Raw genomic sequence first — 17,327 nt, 5'->3', positions numbered from 1 at the left:
GGAAGGACTTCCTAGGTGGCACAGTGGTGAAGACTCCACCTGCCAATGCAGGGGACACAGATTCGAGCCCTGGTCTGGGAAGATCCCACGTGCAGCAGAGCAACTAAGCCCATGTGCCACAACTACTAAGCCTGTGCTCTAGAGCCCATGAGCCACAACTACTGAGCCCACATGCCACAACTACTGAAGCCCGTGCACCTAGAGCCAATGCTCCACAACGAAAGAAGCCACCACACTGCAACGAAGAGTAGCCCCCACCTGGCACAACTAGAGAAAGCCCTTGTGCACCAACAAAGACCCAATGCAGCCATAAATGAATGAATGAATGAATGAATGAATGAATAAATAAATAAATAAATAGATAAATAAATAAATAAATAAAACAAAGGAAAACTAGAATCCAAATCCAAATTGTTCATAGAGTAAGATTAAAAAATAAAAGTTTTGTATGAAAAAGATAAAGATAACAAGATTAATAGTAGTAGGATGATGACTTTTTTGTACTTGAAACTGTCTTTGGCTTTTATGATCAAATAAAGTATGTTTATTTCAGCAGATCCCGAAGATGAAGGTACTATTTGTTTAACCTAGAATCTTACTAACCTAAATACCTTTTGAGATGATTGAATTAATGTGGCTTAAATACTTTAAAAGACATTTTCACTACACTAAATAAAGTTTTGTTATAAGAGGATTTGGCTTAAAAGATTTTAAAATGACAAGTGTATGTTTGTATAGTTTTTTCAATGGTATTATGCTAAGCGATGTCATACAGAATATAATAGCCTGCAAATTATGAGCTATGTTATTAAGTATAACAAAGATATTGTGTGGACTTTTCATAAATACTTAACAAGCAAATTATCATTAATTGAATATCAAAGAAACAGTTGATTCAGATGAGATTATTAGAATGTAGTTCAGATCCACCTGACTAGATATTTATACTAAGTTAAAAATATTCTAATCTAAATAGTATGTCTTTTGATCTTCTGAAAGAATGTTTTCCATTAAAATTACTGTATTCCTTAGGATATAAATCCTTCCAGTGAAATTCTCTTTCTACAAGCAATTATAAAGAGGTTTTTGTCTAGGATTTGATTTTCCTGTGTGATTAAACTCATCAATTTCCATCTCAATGATATTAGCAAATACAAGAATGCTAACAGGACTGTGTAGTCTTTCTGTTTGCTCTTCCCTTATGACTATCTTTCATTTTAATGTAAGTATGGTAAATAGAATTAACAAAATTGGGTGCTTTATTTTCATATAACTTTTTTTTTTTTTTTTTTTTTTTTTGCGGTACGCGGGCCTCTCACTGTTGTGGCCCCTCCCGTTGCAGAGCACAGGCTCCGGACGCGCAGGCTCAGCGGCCATGGCTCACGGGCCCAGCCACTCTGTGGCATGTGGGATCTTCCCGGACCGGGGCACGAACCCCTGTCCCCTGCATCAGCAGGCGGACTCTCAACCACTGCTCCACCAGGGAAGCCCTAACTTAATTCTTGAGATACAAGGTTCTATCATATAAGAGAGCAGCATGATTGGACAGAGTCCTTTGTAAATGTAAATCAACACAATTTTTTCTACTTAAGACATTGGCAAAACTCTATGAAAGGAATGGGGGGGCAACCTTTCACAGTAATGAATAAAGATTTGAATGAATAATTTCATGCATTAGAATAGTTGGTATTTTTCATTAATTATGTTTCAATCTATTACTATGAATGCCATAAAGACATTATTTTCATTATAGCTTTATCCTGTAAAAGCAATATACTGAAAATAGTTTAAACAGCCATCAAAATGAAACAGTAGTATAAATTATGATATAACCTTACTATGGAATACTAAGTGTACAGTAAAAAAGAGAATAAGTAAATATAATCTACTGACCTAGAAAGATGTCCATAATACATTATTTTTTAATAAAAGTAACCTCCAACCCATTATGTTTGTTAAGATTCCATTTTAATTAAAACAATTTATTGTAAGATACTGTGTTATTAAATGGTGGTGACTTCTGAAGAGTGAAGTTCGAGAGGTAGAGAACTTTCAATTCTTACTTTTTAGATTTCTCTAAGTAAATTTGTGCCAAATCACCAGATAATTGAAAGGGACTTATCTGGGATTGAAATCCTGGGTTATTTTAAAAATTGGTTACAGTCACAGAATTGGTTATTTGTCTTGGAAAAATGAGAAAATACTTTTCGTACCGTTGTATTCTTGCCAACAGTAATTATCATATTTAAAGCACACTGCACACGGTAGGTACATAATAAATGGTAGTTATTCTCTTTCATCCATCAGCACTTGGAGTACAGTAAACATTCAATGAATGGGTGAATAGCTAAATGGACACAAGTATGAATGTATAACTCTTCCTCTAATGCAAAATCAAACAAAAGTTTCAAGATGCCCTGCTTCCCAATTTCCTACTATACTCACAGGAAAAGTCTCTGCTCACATCTCTTTCACAAGTATGAATGTATAACTCTTCCTCTAATGCAAAATCAAACAAAAGTTTCAAGATGCCCTGCTTCCCAATTTCCTACTATACTCACAGGAAAAGTCTCTGCTCACATCTCTTTCATATGGCACAACAAAACCCTCCCTCAGAAGGAGGCTAGGAAGGATAAAAAAAGGGACCTGAGTGTCTGGAAAGAGAAGACCTTCGTCAGAAATGCCACCATATTTAACCAGTCTTCTTTTTGGACTGGCAGAGGACTTTGCTTTGATGCCTTTTGCTGTGAACTCTGGTATTTCCCCAGTAAGTGGCATTTCAAAGCTGACAGCTCCAGCTGTCCACCCTTCCTCCCTCCACTGAATCATGCCCAACAGATGGTGCAAATAGCCTGGCATAGATTCATTGGATCAGTGTTGGGGGGAAAACCTTGCCAGGCGGCTGATGGTTTCTTTGAAGTTGTTCATTCTGGCAACAATGGATGACTAACAGCACATCCTTGACTGAATGAAAAGATAAGACACTGAAGTTTGAAAGAAAATTTGCAATGTGGGGCTTCATATCTTTTACAGTGCCTGCAATTATTTTCTACTAGTGGTATCTTTTTTATTAATATTATATGTTAGAGCTATGTCATTCTCTCACTCAAGATTCCCAGTGCCCGAAATTAAAATAAACCCATTACTACTGCTCAGATGGCAGTAGAAAAAACACTGGCCTAGAGGTCAGTGCACCCAGATTCCACCCTCGACCCTCCCTTTAAACTTCCTAGATAACCTTAGCCAAGACATTGATGTGCTTTGATCTTGAGATTCTGCATCGTTTAAAATAAAGATGAAAATATCTTTTTTTTTTGCAAGGTGACTGGGAAACATATAAGATAATGAATGTACAGGTGTTATATGAAGTTTTATAAAAAATGCTTTAAAGTTATATGTTATGAAGGACATCATAGTGGCCCTCCACAACAGGTATGAACTCTCAAATGAGCATGAGCTTACGTGGGTACATACTCTTACCCTTCCGGATTGCCACTGTTGAGACTTGGGTAAGGATTGGAGGACAGTGGTATCATGGATTAACAGACCCTGACCCACTCATACAGACCAGCTCAGCAGCACACCTTGGAACCATTAATCCCACAATCTCATAAAACTCTGCTTAAATCTTGATCTAAAAATTACTGTATAATGTGAACAATTTAAGGAAATGTTTAGGAAAGAGGGTATTAAATTTTTTTGACTTTTTGTTACCCTCAAATCAGTCATTACCATTCCCAAATAATAGGTCCTAAAAACACTCTTATAAATATCATATTAACATCTACACTAAAGTTTTCTCCCCAGAAGACTGTAGTTTTCAGAATCAGAGATTTTGGCCAAGTCATCGCTCTACCCTCAACTCTGGTGGAAAGTCATCCTGAAATAGCACAGCTATCAGATATGGAAATCCAATTCAGAGGTACAATCCATATGACCATATGAATTTTCCTACATTAACCAATTTCTAATTGTACAGGATGATCTGAGAAACATAATTATTGAAATCACTTATTTATTTTTTAATTCTATGTGTCTATATTCCCAGAAAACATTCTAGCATGTTTTATACAAGTATTTACAAGCCACAGCATCCAAAAATGCACTGAAGTATTTCCCAATCCAAAAGAAAAAAAAAGCAGCCTGAATCATCTCTTTTCTTTCTGCTTACCAAAATAAGTTTTTCAAATTAATTAATAACTCTTTTCCCTTTCTCCTTTTCACTAAAAATCAATTCATAGGAGGACAGAGGATACCAAATGCCTTATTAACCTGAAACTGATAACTTTCAATAGTTTATTCAAAATTTCACTTAGTTTTACCATGAACAAGATATTATCACCAAAATAATCTGTTCAAAATTGAAGGTAATAAATTGTTAGCTTTCCTTTTCTTTCAAATGAATTTGAGTACACAAACCAGGCTTAGGTTTAGTTTGTTGGCTCATAAAAATGGATAACAAGTTTCCTATGTCAGCTGTTAAACTGAAAGAAGCCAGTATTAGGTATCTATTAAAGTTTGATCAGAAGAACAAAAGCTACTCTAGACATAAGAACAAAAGCTACTCTAGACATTGTGAGCTCTCCCAGGAAATCCAGAGTTCTGGGGTTAGAAGGAAGCTGCCATCAGTAACCCCATCTGCCTGCATAATCAAAGGAGAGATTTTTAGGAAGATGCCCCCAAACTGCAGGCAAAACCCATCTCAGCCATCTGCATATGCCATGTGCCTGATCTGATGCAACTGGAGAACGGTTTCTCCCCTTTCCCATTCTGAATCTTCATGAAAGCCTTTAATTGCCAGGATGTAACCAAAACCCTGAAGGCAATGGAGTCCTGGAACTGTGGTCTCCAGGCTGCCCAGGGTGCTCGCAAGACAGGAAACCTCTCCGACATCATCTCATCCCCCCTCTCCATCTAGAGCCAAAGGAGTTAAATCAAAGAACACAAGGCAGTTCTACAGTGAAGTCTGACGTGCCCTGTCTGCTCAGTCACTGAAAACCCTTACAAGAGCTCTACCTGTGCCAGTAAAGGAATCTTCATGAAGGGAATGCAGCTGCAGCTGCAGCCACAGATAATTATTCCGACACTAAAAAAGCAGCATAGTTCCTTTCCTCAAGCACATGATGCCTTAGTGGGAAATACAAGACTTTGTTATATTTAAATGTGTTAAGCACCTACTTCATGCCAGGAACTTTGCTAGGGACATTATATAATTTATTAAATCATTGCAACTTTTCTGTAATGTACTTATTGTTCTATTTTACAGCTAAGAAAATTGAGATTCACATCAGTTAAGAGAAAATAGTCCAAGTCCGATAGCTCACGAGTGCTAGACATACCCCAAGTAAGTCTGATTCCAAAGCTTTTGCTCTTTCTGCTATACAATGAGGGTGGTAAGGTAGTACACTCTGAGGGTCGAATAATCACTACAAGAAAATAAATACTAAGAATTCAGAGGAATGGACAAAAGGAAGTCCCTATTGCATGATCCAAAAAAAATTTTTTTTTTGGCCAGGAAACATAATATTTTTCAACAATTTGGCATTTGTAACAATCACAATCTCATTCTTGTCTCACAAAATACCCATCTGAGAGCCTAAAAACTTAAGAAAAATCGATTGTGCCTACAAATCTGCAGAACAAATGTATATACAGACTTAGTTTAACTCCTGTTTTTACCCCCAAATATGGCTTAGGAGGTATCTCTTTAAAACTTTAAACATCTTTTTCTAGTTAACAGGGACCTAATGACTCAGGGCATAAAGATTTAAACTTGAGTTGAAATGCTTCTCAGGGACTTCAATTAACCAGCATCAATTTGTTGCTCCTAGGCCTAACCTTCAGGAAAAAAAGAAAAAAAAAAACTTAACACGTTAGAAAGGACTGTTCATTCATTGCCTGATGCCATCTGGGAATATAATAGCTCAATCCCTTTGCCCTCAGATTAATGGAGCTAGCTCACATGTTATAAACAGCACTTTAATTCCCTTTAATATTTTCACTGTGGACTTTGTGGCAGAACTTATTTGCAATAATACATATGTAATTTGGTAAATAGAACCAGAAAATCTGGCATCTTAAGAATACTCCTTTACTAGGAGAAATATCAAATATACAAAATATTGAAAGGCAAGACAATCTTATTCCTCAACTTTTCAATTCTTTGACAATAAAAATGAAAAGTTCACTTTGTGGCCAGAATGTTAAAAATAGGTAACAAAAAATTTGAAGAAGAAATTTAATTCAATGAGGAAAACTAATAAAGTTGTATTATGCTCCCCAAGTATTGTAAGATGTGAAACGTACTGTAAAATGTCCTTCTCAAGTGTAAAAACTTTTAAAAGCCCTAACAAAATTATGTCCCTTTTTATTTGAAATTTTTCATACATAAATATCATGCACTAGTTCTTAGATTAACTTGGTATTGGAGAAAGGCAATAAGACTGAACTTAGGAAAGGGCTTTCACAGGATGTTTTTTTTGAATGATTAAACACACTATATAATGAACCACAACACAGGCTAAAGCCCAAATCACTATCTTTGAAGTAATAAATCATGAGATTTATATTTATACACTGGAATTGAATAGTTTCTCTATATCTGACCTGGATGAAGAATGCCAAAATAAATGTATTTATGATTTTGGATTTTATATTCGATTCGTTCACATTTTAGAAATTTTAAATGGATTTTAAAAAAATACAACAGCGTTCATTTGAATGTAATTCAGTCATTTTCATCTGAATTTCCAACAGGGTGGCTTTATTTTCCACATTTCACAGAAACATATGCTCCAGGGATTTCAGTGTGATACCTTTCGTCTCTTATGAGGTCAATATATAATACTGCTTTCTTCCCATCTTAGGTTCAGAACCAATTAAAAATAAAGCACAGGGGATAGATGGGGATTTAAATGACAGCTTTGTCGCTGAAAAAGCAGATTAGAGAATATGGCTTTAAACCTGCACCCAAAGGATTTCCCAGCACTCCATCCCTGAAGTAGACAGACTCACACACCAAGTGACAGGCAGGACTGCAGGCTTTACCCATCCCTGGGAGTTCACCTGAGTGTAGGAGAGAAAAGGGAAAAAGTGGAGGAAGCTACTCCTAAAAATAGAAGGAAAAGGGCTCGGCTGGCTTTCTCTATTCTTTCTCTCTAAACTGCACTCAGCAAGGAGGAGTGAGTGATGTATCAGCAAAGGAGCCAGCGGTCCTAAGCCAGCAGAGACTCTGCACATGGAGCAATGAGGGGTAAAATAATCCTCTCCACTCCCCAAAGTCACATGAAATAAGCAATCAATGAGGGTATGTGGCTTATAGGTTAATAGTTTGCATTTATTCTCCTTCACTTATTAAATATATCTGTCTTTTCCTGAAAATAGCACATACAAATAATTTGCATTCCACTTTTACAAGATATCAACCTCTTTTTCTCACTTTAGTGTTCTGTAGCCCATGGATAATAAGGGCATATAGGTCTGTTTTCTCTAGGAAGCATTTTAACTCAGCACTAAGGATGGATGGGTTAAGATAGACAAATGGATACATTTAAGACAAAAACACAGCTTGAGAAAATATTGCATTTCATCTAATCATCTTTTGTATTATAAATTAGCAAAACGGTGATATTTCATGTAATACATACTAACAAAATTAGTTATGAAGTAATTGTTCATCTAAATGATACTGGTTATTTGCCCTTTGTATTTTGCTGTATGCATCACAACATGTAGCCTTGGATACAGAATGCAATTTTCTATACCCTTTGGGAACTGCTATTTCCAACCCCATTTTATCTGGTCACGCATTTTGATTGTGCCATCGCTGTGAATAATAGGGCTCACATGAAGCTGACAGCACAAGGATTTGGGATTTTTTGCATTTGTGAAGCTCTACAATAGTCACAATTAAATATTTGGAAGAAACTAAAACTAATTTTAAATAACCATTATTGTGATGGGGGGAGGGGTCCTTTTGTACCAGTTTTAGGAAATGCAAAAGGTATCTCCTTAATTATGTAAAGAATATTTTAAAACATTCAAAATTAAATTTTAAATGATTATTCAGTAACATCAAATATTCATTATATAATCACTATTTAATCATTGTTCATAGTTGCAAATCCACTGCAATTCAAATCAAAGTTAAAAGAGTGGTTGCATTTGGGACCACAGATCATATTGTAGTCCAAAAAATAGTCAGAAGGAATAAAATCAATACTGTAATTTTCCTGTTTCCCTCAGTATCTTTTAAAAAGGTAATGACATAAAGGACTGTTATCCAAAATATACAAAGAATTATTGAAATAAGAAAACAACCCAATTAAAAAATGGCCCAAAGCCCTTAACAGACACTACACCAAAGAAGATACACAGATGGCAAATATCTATATGAAAAGATGCTCCACATCATATGTTATCAGAGAAGCGCAAACTAAAACAATGAGATACCACTACACATATATTAGAATGGCCAAAATCCAGAACACTGGCAACACCAAATGCTGATGAAGATGTGAAGCAACTGCAATTCTCATTCATTGCCAAAATGCAAAATGGTACAGCCACTCTGGAAGACAGTTTGGCAGTTTCCCACAAAGTTTAACATATTCTTACTACACAGCAAACCTGCTCCTTGATATTCACCAAAGGGAGCTGAAAACCTAGGTCTACACAAAAACCTGCACATGGATGTTTATAGTGGCTCCATTCATAATTGCCAAAACTTGGAAGTAACCAAGATGTCCCTCAGTAGGTGAATAGATACATAAACCATGGTACATCCAGACAATGGAATATTATTCAGAGCTAAAAAGAAATGAGCTATCAAGCCATTGCAAGACAGTGAGGAAATGTAAATGCATATTACTAAATGTAAAAAGCCAATCTGAAAAAGCTGTATGATCACAACTATATGACATTCTGGAAAAGACAAAAGTGTAGAGACAGTATAAAGATCAGTGGTTGCCAAGGGTTGGGGTGGGGGCAGAGCAATCAATAGAGCACAGAGGATTTTTAGGGCAGAGAAAATACTCTGTATAGTATAATGGACATATGTCACTGTACATTTGTCCAAACCCACAGAACGTACAACACCAAGAGTGAACCCTAAGGTAAAACTTTGGGTGATTATGATATGTCAATGTAGGTTCATCATTGGTAAAAATGTAGCATTCTGGTAAGTGATATTGATCATGGAAGAGGCTGTGCCCATGTGGGCACAGGATACATATGGGAAATCTCTGTACCTCCTTCTCAATTTTGTTGTAAACCTAAAATTTCTCTAAAAAAGTAAAGTCATAAAAAAAAAGAGTAATGACAGCCTTCCTCCTTCCTCCTTGATGTTGATTCTCCATTCAGGTAGAATCCCACTGGGTAATGTCTTAGTCAGGCTGCCGTAACAGAATACTATAGACCAAGTGGCTTACAGAACAGAAATTTATTTCCCACAGTTCTAGAGGCTGGGAAGTCTGAGGTCAGGGTGCCAGTGTGGTCAAGCTCTGATGAGAGCCCTCCTCCTGGTTTGCAGATGGTGGTCTTTTCACTATGTCCTCACATGGCAGAGAGAAGCAAGCTGTCCCATGTCTCTTACACGGTCACTGATCCCATAATAAGGGCTCAACCCTCATGACCTAATTACCTCCCAAGGGCCCCATCTCCAAATACCATAACACAGGAGATTAGGCTTTCAACATATGAATTTTGGAAGAACACAAACATGCAGTCCATAATAAGAGGTAATAGGATTCAGCAAGAAGTTGCTCTTGGTGACAAGTAATACCAGACCTACCACAATTAACAAGAGGAAACTAGGTTATACCCTATCCACAGACCCACTTTCATCATTGGCTTCTTACTCAAGTGAACAGGTTAGAAAGTTGTGCATTGCATGCCTATTTCCCAAACCGCCACAGGAGCCTTGCAGGATCTGTCAAGAAAGCCACATCTGACTTAGGGCAAGCTGAGGTACTTGCCAAAGGAGTCAAGAGATAAAGAGAATGTTGAAGCCCTTCTTAAGAGAATGGAAAAATGAAAGGGGAATAGGAGCTAGAAGAAAAAGAACAAAATTATTATCAAAGTTTCATTAAAAAGCATTCTCCAAAAAGGGAACCCTTCTACACTATTGGTGGGAATGTAACTTGGTACAGCCACTATGGAGAACATCATGGAGGTTCCTTAAAAAACTGAAAATAGGGCTTCCCTGGTGGTGCAGTGGTTGAGAGTCCACCTGTCGATGCAGGGGACACAGGTTCGTGCCCTGGTCCGGGAAGATCCCACATGCCTGCTGAGCCTGCACGTCCGGAGCCTGTGCTCTGCAACAGAAGAGGCCACAACAGTGAGAGGCCCGTGTACCACAAAAAAAAAAAAAAAAAAAAAAAAAAAAAAAAAACCTGAAAATAGAGCTATTATATGATACAGCAATCCCACTGCTGGGCATATATCCAGAGGAAACCATGGTTCGAAAGGATACATGCACCTCAATGTTCATTGAGCGCTGTTTACGATAGCCAAGACATGGAAGCAACTTAAATGTCCATCGACAGAGGAATGGATAAAGAAGATGTGGTACATATATACAATGGAATATTACTCAGCCATTAAAAAGAATGAAATAATGCCATTTGTAGCAACATGGATGGACCTGGAGATTATCATACCAAGGGAAATAAGTCAGAGAAAGACGAGTATCATACAATATCACTTATATATTAACAGACTCACAGACTTAGAAAACAAACTTATGGTTACCAAAGGGGAAAGGTGGAGGGGGGGATAAACTGGGAGATTGGAATTGAAATATACACACTACTATATTTAAAATAGATAACCAACAAGGACCTACTGTTTAGCACAGGGAACTTTGCTTAATATTCTGTAATAACCTAAATGGGAAAAGAATTTGAAAAAGAATAGATACATGTATATGTACAACTGAATCACTTTGCTGTACATCCAAAACACAACACTGTTAATCAACTATACTCCAATATAAAATAAAAAATTTTTTTAAAAAGCATTCTCCAAAGAAGACCAAGTTTGCAGGAAACCATGTATTTATAATGGAAAACAATGTAGGATTTGAAATCAGACAGACCTGGACATGAATATTAGCACCTAAACCAAATTTCTTAAGTTCTCAAATTTCTCAACTGAAAAATGTAGTAATAATTGTTTTGTGATTGTAGTAAAGAGAAACGCATTTATGTATAGTGCCTAGGATATCACAGTTGTTCAATAAACACTCCCTGTTGTTTCTGTCATGTTGTAGTTTTATCATTAACATAGTAAGGCATTAGCTCTCATTTCCTTAGATTCAGCAGTAAATTATGAATATTCAACATTGCTTCTACTACCAAGACTGATGTAAATGAGATGTAGAGAAGGAAACAGCATCGCAATATAGAGGGCAGCCAGCAAGAGTGGCCCTCCCCTGTGGTAAGGGGTATTTTATCACTAACATCATTTAGAATTGCCTGTGCATGGTGATCTAAAAAAAAAAAGAAAGAAAAGAAAGGATACTAAATTTCAGTTTAAATTCTCTACAGTTGATACTCCCCCTTATAACCTGCACCCAGTGGAACCTTCTGATCACCACCCCCTCCTCCATAGATCACCACTGCTCGTTACACAGATAGAGAAGCTGGAGACCCAGAGAACACAAGCAACTAGCCAAAGTCACACAGCGTAATTTTCATGCCTTTTTAAAAAAAAATTCTTCATTTTGCCACTTCTTTCCAGAACGTTTGCTCCCTCCTAACTTCTTTTGACCCCTGAGTCTAATTCTGTCTTTAGTTTGGTTTTCTTCCAAAATCTAAACTAACTAGATCTATTCTAGATCCAACTAAACAAACCAGATCCATTCATCTTCAGAAGTTCCTGATTGGAAAAAAAAAAAAAAAAGTAACAAAACTAAGGCATTCACTCCGCAGGATTTTTACTATTTCTGTTTCTGCCTCAGTGAATATTCCTGCTCTGTTTGTCTAGTCTTCAGAGGCTCTGTTGACAATTCTTGTGATGTAGTAAAATGTTTGCCCAGAATAATGTGATAAGACAAGGTAGAGCCATATTTATGTTGTCATACTTTAAAAGCATTGTTTCCTAATTCTTTACCAAAGGAAAAAAATATCAGTGATAGCTTTCTTTCTGCCAACAGTGGGGGTGGGGGGAGGGATTTCTTCCAGACTCTATTTCCCCTTCAATATAACAGTTGGAAGTTATTTCTTTCCGTATGTGTATTAAGAATCCATGTTTTCTATATAAAGTCAGATGACGCTGCTCACCAACCCAGGGAAGTAAAATGAGGAAAATGTAACAAATGGCACACACCTCCATTACCACCACACATAAGGAGCCTGTCAACTCTTTAACAGAAGGTAGTCCCTGTGGCAGCACAAATGAATTAATATCCTGCTAACACAATTATACATGTGAAAAACATGGTTGGTTGTGCAACTCACAAAGAAATCACATTACACAGTTTACTTTTCATAGCTCCTACTGTCAAACAGCAACATTGTCCTTGTGCCTCAACTGTCCTAATTTAATAAATACTCTTCTCTTTTTGAGTTAAGGATAAAAAGAACCATCTGTCAAGGGAAGTATTTCTCTTTGATCAGAAAGATTTTACTAAATCCAAAAATCTGTACTTACTTCCCCTTTCTTGGCCAATACTTAGAGAAAATTCATGGCAACCCCAATAAAGATGCCCCCAAAGAAATCGTACATTGGATATTCTCTCTTTCCAGAACTGCTTTTCCCTCCATAACCATAAAACAGACCCCACACCATAGGTACAACACATAAAACATATGCAAACATTTAGACCCAGGGTTTAAAAAGTCTAAAACATTTCTGCCTCAAGTCTCTATTTTCCCCAATCATTTTCCCGTAAGTAACTACATCTATGTGTTCTTCTCAGAAAAACATGTAAGAGCACCACTTGGTTCTGCTCAAGACAGTGTGACGTGCCAACGATTATTTATTTCAAGGCAAAAGGACATATATTTAATAAAATTAGTTGGGGAAATTTCTTCATAAATAAATACAAAGAGCTTGGGGAGGGCCTTTAAAATCCTCATTTCACACTCAGTTCCAGAGGTTACTAATGATTTGACTACATGATAAATGTCTCTACAATAAAAAAGCAACATAATAATACACCTTCTAAATGAGTAAGTACTGAAGTTAATTGAAGCTTCCTAGGTGAAAAGGTTTCTTTATAACTGTTAAAAGCTAAACCTTGAAGGGACAGGAACTAAAACACTTTAGAAGCATCAATAAAAGACAACCTAAGAGCAAACCTGATTATTTATTTAGGAGATTCCTAGAGATAGACGCTGCAGCCAGCAAAGGCACGATGGCATGGAAACCACGTGAAGGAGAGGACATGGAGCAATGGGAAGGCAACACATAATGCACAGCAATGTTCCTTCCACGGTGGCCATTTGGACTTCACTAGGTCAACAGTGATGGAAATCATTATCCCCAGATGGCCGATTCTTTAGCTGTTGTCTGATTATGGGTGTGAGAAAGGCATTTGAGACCTGGGCTTGTTAACTAATGTTTTCACCCCAAGCACCAGATGTTAATTGGTTAATCCAGAACTGCCAGGACCACACAGTTTCTTCTCACTTCAATTACCTAGACTGATGCTAGAAAACAAACCAGAATCCAACCATCTGTTTCATTTGAGACAAAAAGTTAGTGGCTGAAGAAAAAAAACAAAACAAACAAACAACAACAAAAAACCCATAATATGCTTAGTATAAAAGGATTTATTTGAGCAAGAGGAAAAGATATAATTCAAACTTGGTCTAATCTGTTCATTGATTCTCTACGCAAGGAGTTCATCAAGAAAGAAATATGAACTAATCATTCACATCCTCTGCGTTCTCTGAGATTATGAATCACCAACCTTTTCCAGCTTTATTTGGGCTAACCAATTCAGAAACTTGCTTTGTTTATGACATTATTCTCAAATACTTTGTAATAAATACTTTTAAAGAGACAAATATCTCACATCAGCCAGGAAGTTTCCTCCCAAGATGTAAAATCTTTCCATATTCTGTAAAGACAGTAATCCAAAGAAAAGAATTTTACTTAAAGGAATTAATTAGAAAACAAAATCACTGTACAGTATATCTAAAACAACTGTTTTAGAATGAGAGGCTTCCCTCAACGAAGTATTACAAAAATATAAACTGAACTTATTTCCTATTCAATCAGCAGTTCTATTTGGCACCTTACAACCAGAAACTCTCAACGCCAGATTTAAAGTATCTTATTTCTGAACCTCCCCCCCAGCCCCACACACACTGTGTGACCTCTAAAATTAACTTAGAGGGAAACACCAACTTTTCTTTAATAGTGTTGTGTAATTTAAAAATATATAAAGCCAGCAAAGAAAAAATTTATTTTGATACTAAGTAACCACTCAGGAGCACAAATATTCTAACCATAAAGGTTGTAGATTTACTCTATTAGCTTTTCCAAGATACCTGGTTTGAAATATTTCCCTACCCAAAGCAATGTACAACACTTCCACTTTGCCACAGGGTTTTGGAGATACTATAGAAGTAGTACAGGTTACAACTATCGGCTTTAAAGTCATACAGGGTCAGAGTTACAGCTCCACCACAAGACTATGTGACTTTGAGTCTCGATGTTATCACTGGTAATTGGGATAAAAATAGCATCTTATATATTTGCTGCAAAGATTACATTACATAATGCCTAGTGTCTGTAAATAGTCAACAAGTGTTAGCAATTATAATTGTAATTAATATTCAACAGGGCACTGATATCAGCCGTATGGTGGAATAGGTGGTCCCACACTCTTCCCCCAACAGAAACACTGATTTAACAATCATCTATGTATGAAAATACCTTTACAAGAGCTCCAGAACCCAAGTAAGAGGTTACACTATCCCAGTAAAGCACAGAAATGAGAAAAAAAAAAATGCACTGCCAAGGTTAAGAAGCAAAGTTTCACTTTATCTATATCACCCCTCCCCCAACCTGACAAAGCACAGTTCTAAGAGAGATCCCCTTGGAACATGAGAGACCCCCTCAGAGCATGAGTCCTTCCATGGGATAAAGACAGAACAACGCACCCATAAACACTATGTACAGCCTGGTAATTATAGTTAATAATACAGTATCATATACTTGAAAGTTACCAGAGAGTAGATCTTACGTGTTCTCACCACAAAAAAAAAAAAGAAATAGTAATTATGTAATGTGATAGAGTTGTAAGCTAATGCTCTGGTAACAATCTTTTTGCAATATATAAGTATATCAAACCAGCACATTGTACACCTTAAAGTCACACAATGTTATATGTCAATAATATTTTAAAGCTGTGGAAAAAAACACAAATACACCTCAAAGAAATGGAATAAAGATTTAAAGATAAGACCTGAAATCATCAATAGGGAAAAAGCTTCTTGACAGTCTTGGCTATGATTTTTTTGGATATGAAATCAAAAGCACAGACAGAAAAAGCAAAAATAACCAAGTGGGACTACATCAAACTAAAACGTTTCAGCAAAGGAAATGAAACAAACAAAACGAAAAGGCAACCTATGGAATGGCAGAAAGTATTTGCAAACAATACATCTGATACGTGGCTAATATCTAAATTATCCAGTCAGTCCTCCATATCTGTCGGTTCCATATCTGTAGATTCAACTGATGGCAGATCAACTGTACTATATCATTTTGTATAAGGGACTTGAGCATCTGTGGGGGTTCTGGAACCACCCCCCCTCAGGTACCAAGAGACAACTGTGTAAGGAACTAGGGGCAGGTACAAGAAAATGGAGAGAAGTTGGTCAAAGGGTACAAAGTTTCAGTTATGCAAGATGAATAAATTCAGAAGTTCTAATGTACCAGCATGATGACTATAGTTAACAGAAATGTATTGTGTACTTAAGAGTAAATTTTAAGCACAAAAAAAGAGAAAGAGAGAAAATGTGAGATGATGGATATGTTAGTTAATTTGATTGAAGTAATCATTTAAAATATATATTTAAAACATCAAAAACATCAAGTTGTATGCTTTGAATATATACAATTTTGTCAGTTCTAATTCATTAAAGTTTAAAAAATTCATATGAAATCACAAAAGACCTTGAATAGCCAAAGAAATTTTGAGCAAGAACAAAAAAGCTGGGAACATCACATTTCCTGAATTCAAAATATATTACAAAACTACAGTTTTCAAAACAGTATAGTACTGGCATAAAAAGACATATAGGCCAATGAAACAAAATAGAGAACACAGTAATAACCCATACATATACAGTCAACAAATCTTCCACAAAGGTCCCAAGTATTATATAATGGGCAAAGTGTAATCTCTTCAATAAATGGTGCTAGGAAAACTGGATATCTACATGCAAAAGAACAAAAATTGACCCTTCTCTCACATTCTGCACAAAAACTAACTCAAAATAAATTAAAGATTTAGATGTAAGACCTGAAATCATAAAAATTCTAAAAGGAAACTTAGGAAAAATTTTCTAAACTTTGGCTTTGGATTTCTTTGTTATGACACCAAAAACAGGAAACAAAAGCAAAAACAGAATGCGAGACTTCATCAAACTAAAAAGCTCTGCAAAGCAATGAAAAACTGAAAAGGCAATCTGTAGAATGGGAGAGAATACTGGCAAACTATACATCTGATAAAGGATTAATATCCAAACTACACAGGGACCTCAACAGCAAATCCAAATAACCCATTTTAAAAGTTGGCAAAGGAACTGAGAATAGACCTTTCTCCAAAGACGACATACAAATGGCCAAGAAGTTTATGAAAAGGTGCTCAATATCACTAATCATCAGGGAAATGCAAACCAAACCACAGTGAGGTATCATCTCATACAAATTGGGATGACTATCAACAAAAAACAAAAGATAACTAGTGTTGGTGAGGATTTGAAGAAATGAGAATCATTGCATAATTGATAGGAATGTAAATTGGTACAGTCATATGGAAAAGAATACCCAAGTTCCTCAAAAACTTAAAAAATAGAACTAGCGTATCATCCAGCAACCCACTTCTGGGTGTATATTCAAAAGAATTCAAATCAGGATCTCAAAGAGATATCTGCACTCCCAAGTTCATTGCAACATTATTCACAATAGCCAAGACATGGAAGCAACCTAAATATCCATCCACAGATGAACAGATTTTTTAAAATTGTGGCATACACATACAATGGAATATTATTCAGCCATGAGAAAGATGGAAATCCTGCCATTTGTGATAATATGGTTAAACCTGAAGGACATTTAAGCTAAGTGAAATAAGCTAGACACAGAAG

Source organism: Mesoplodon bidens (genome assembly GCF_964165515.1).
Source record: "Mesoplodon bidens genome assembly, chromosome: 9".
NCBI lineage: Eukaryota > Metazoa > Chordata > Mammalia > Artiodactyla > Ziphiidae > Mesoplodon > Mesoplodon bidens.
This window is presented reverse-complemented; position numbering follows the sequence as displayed.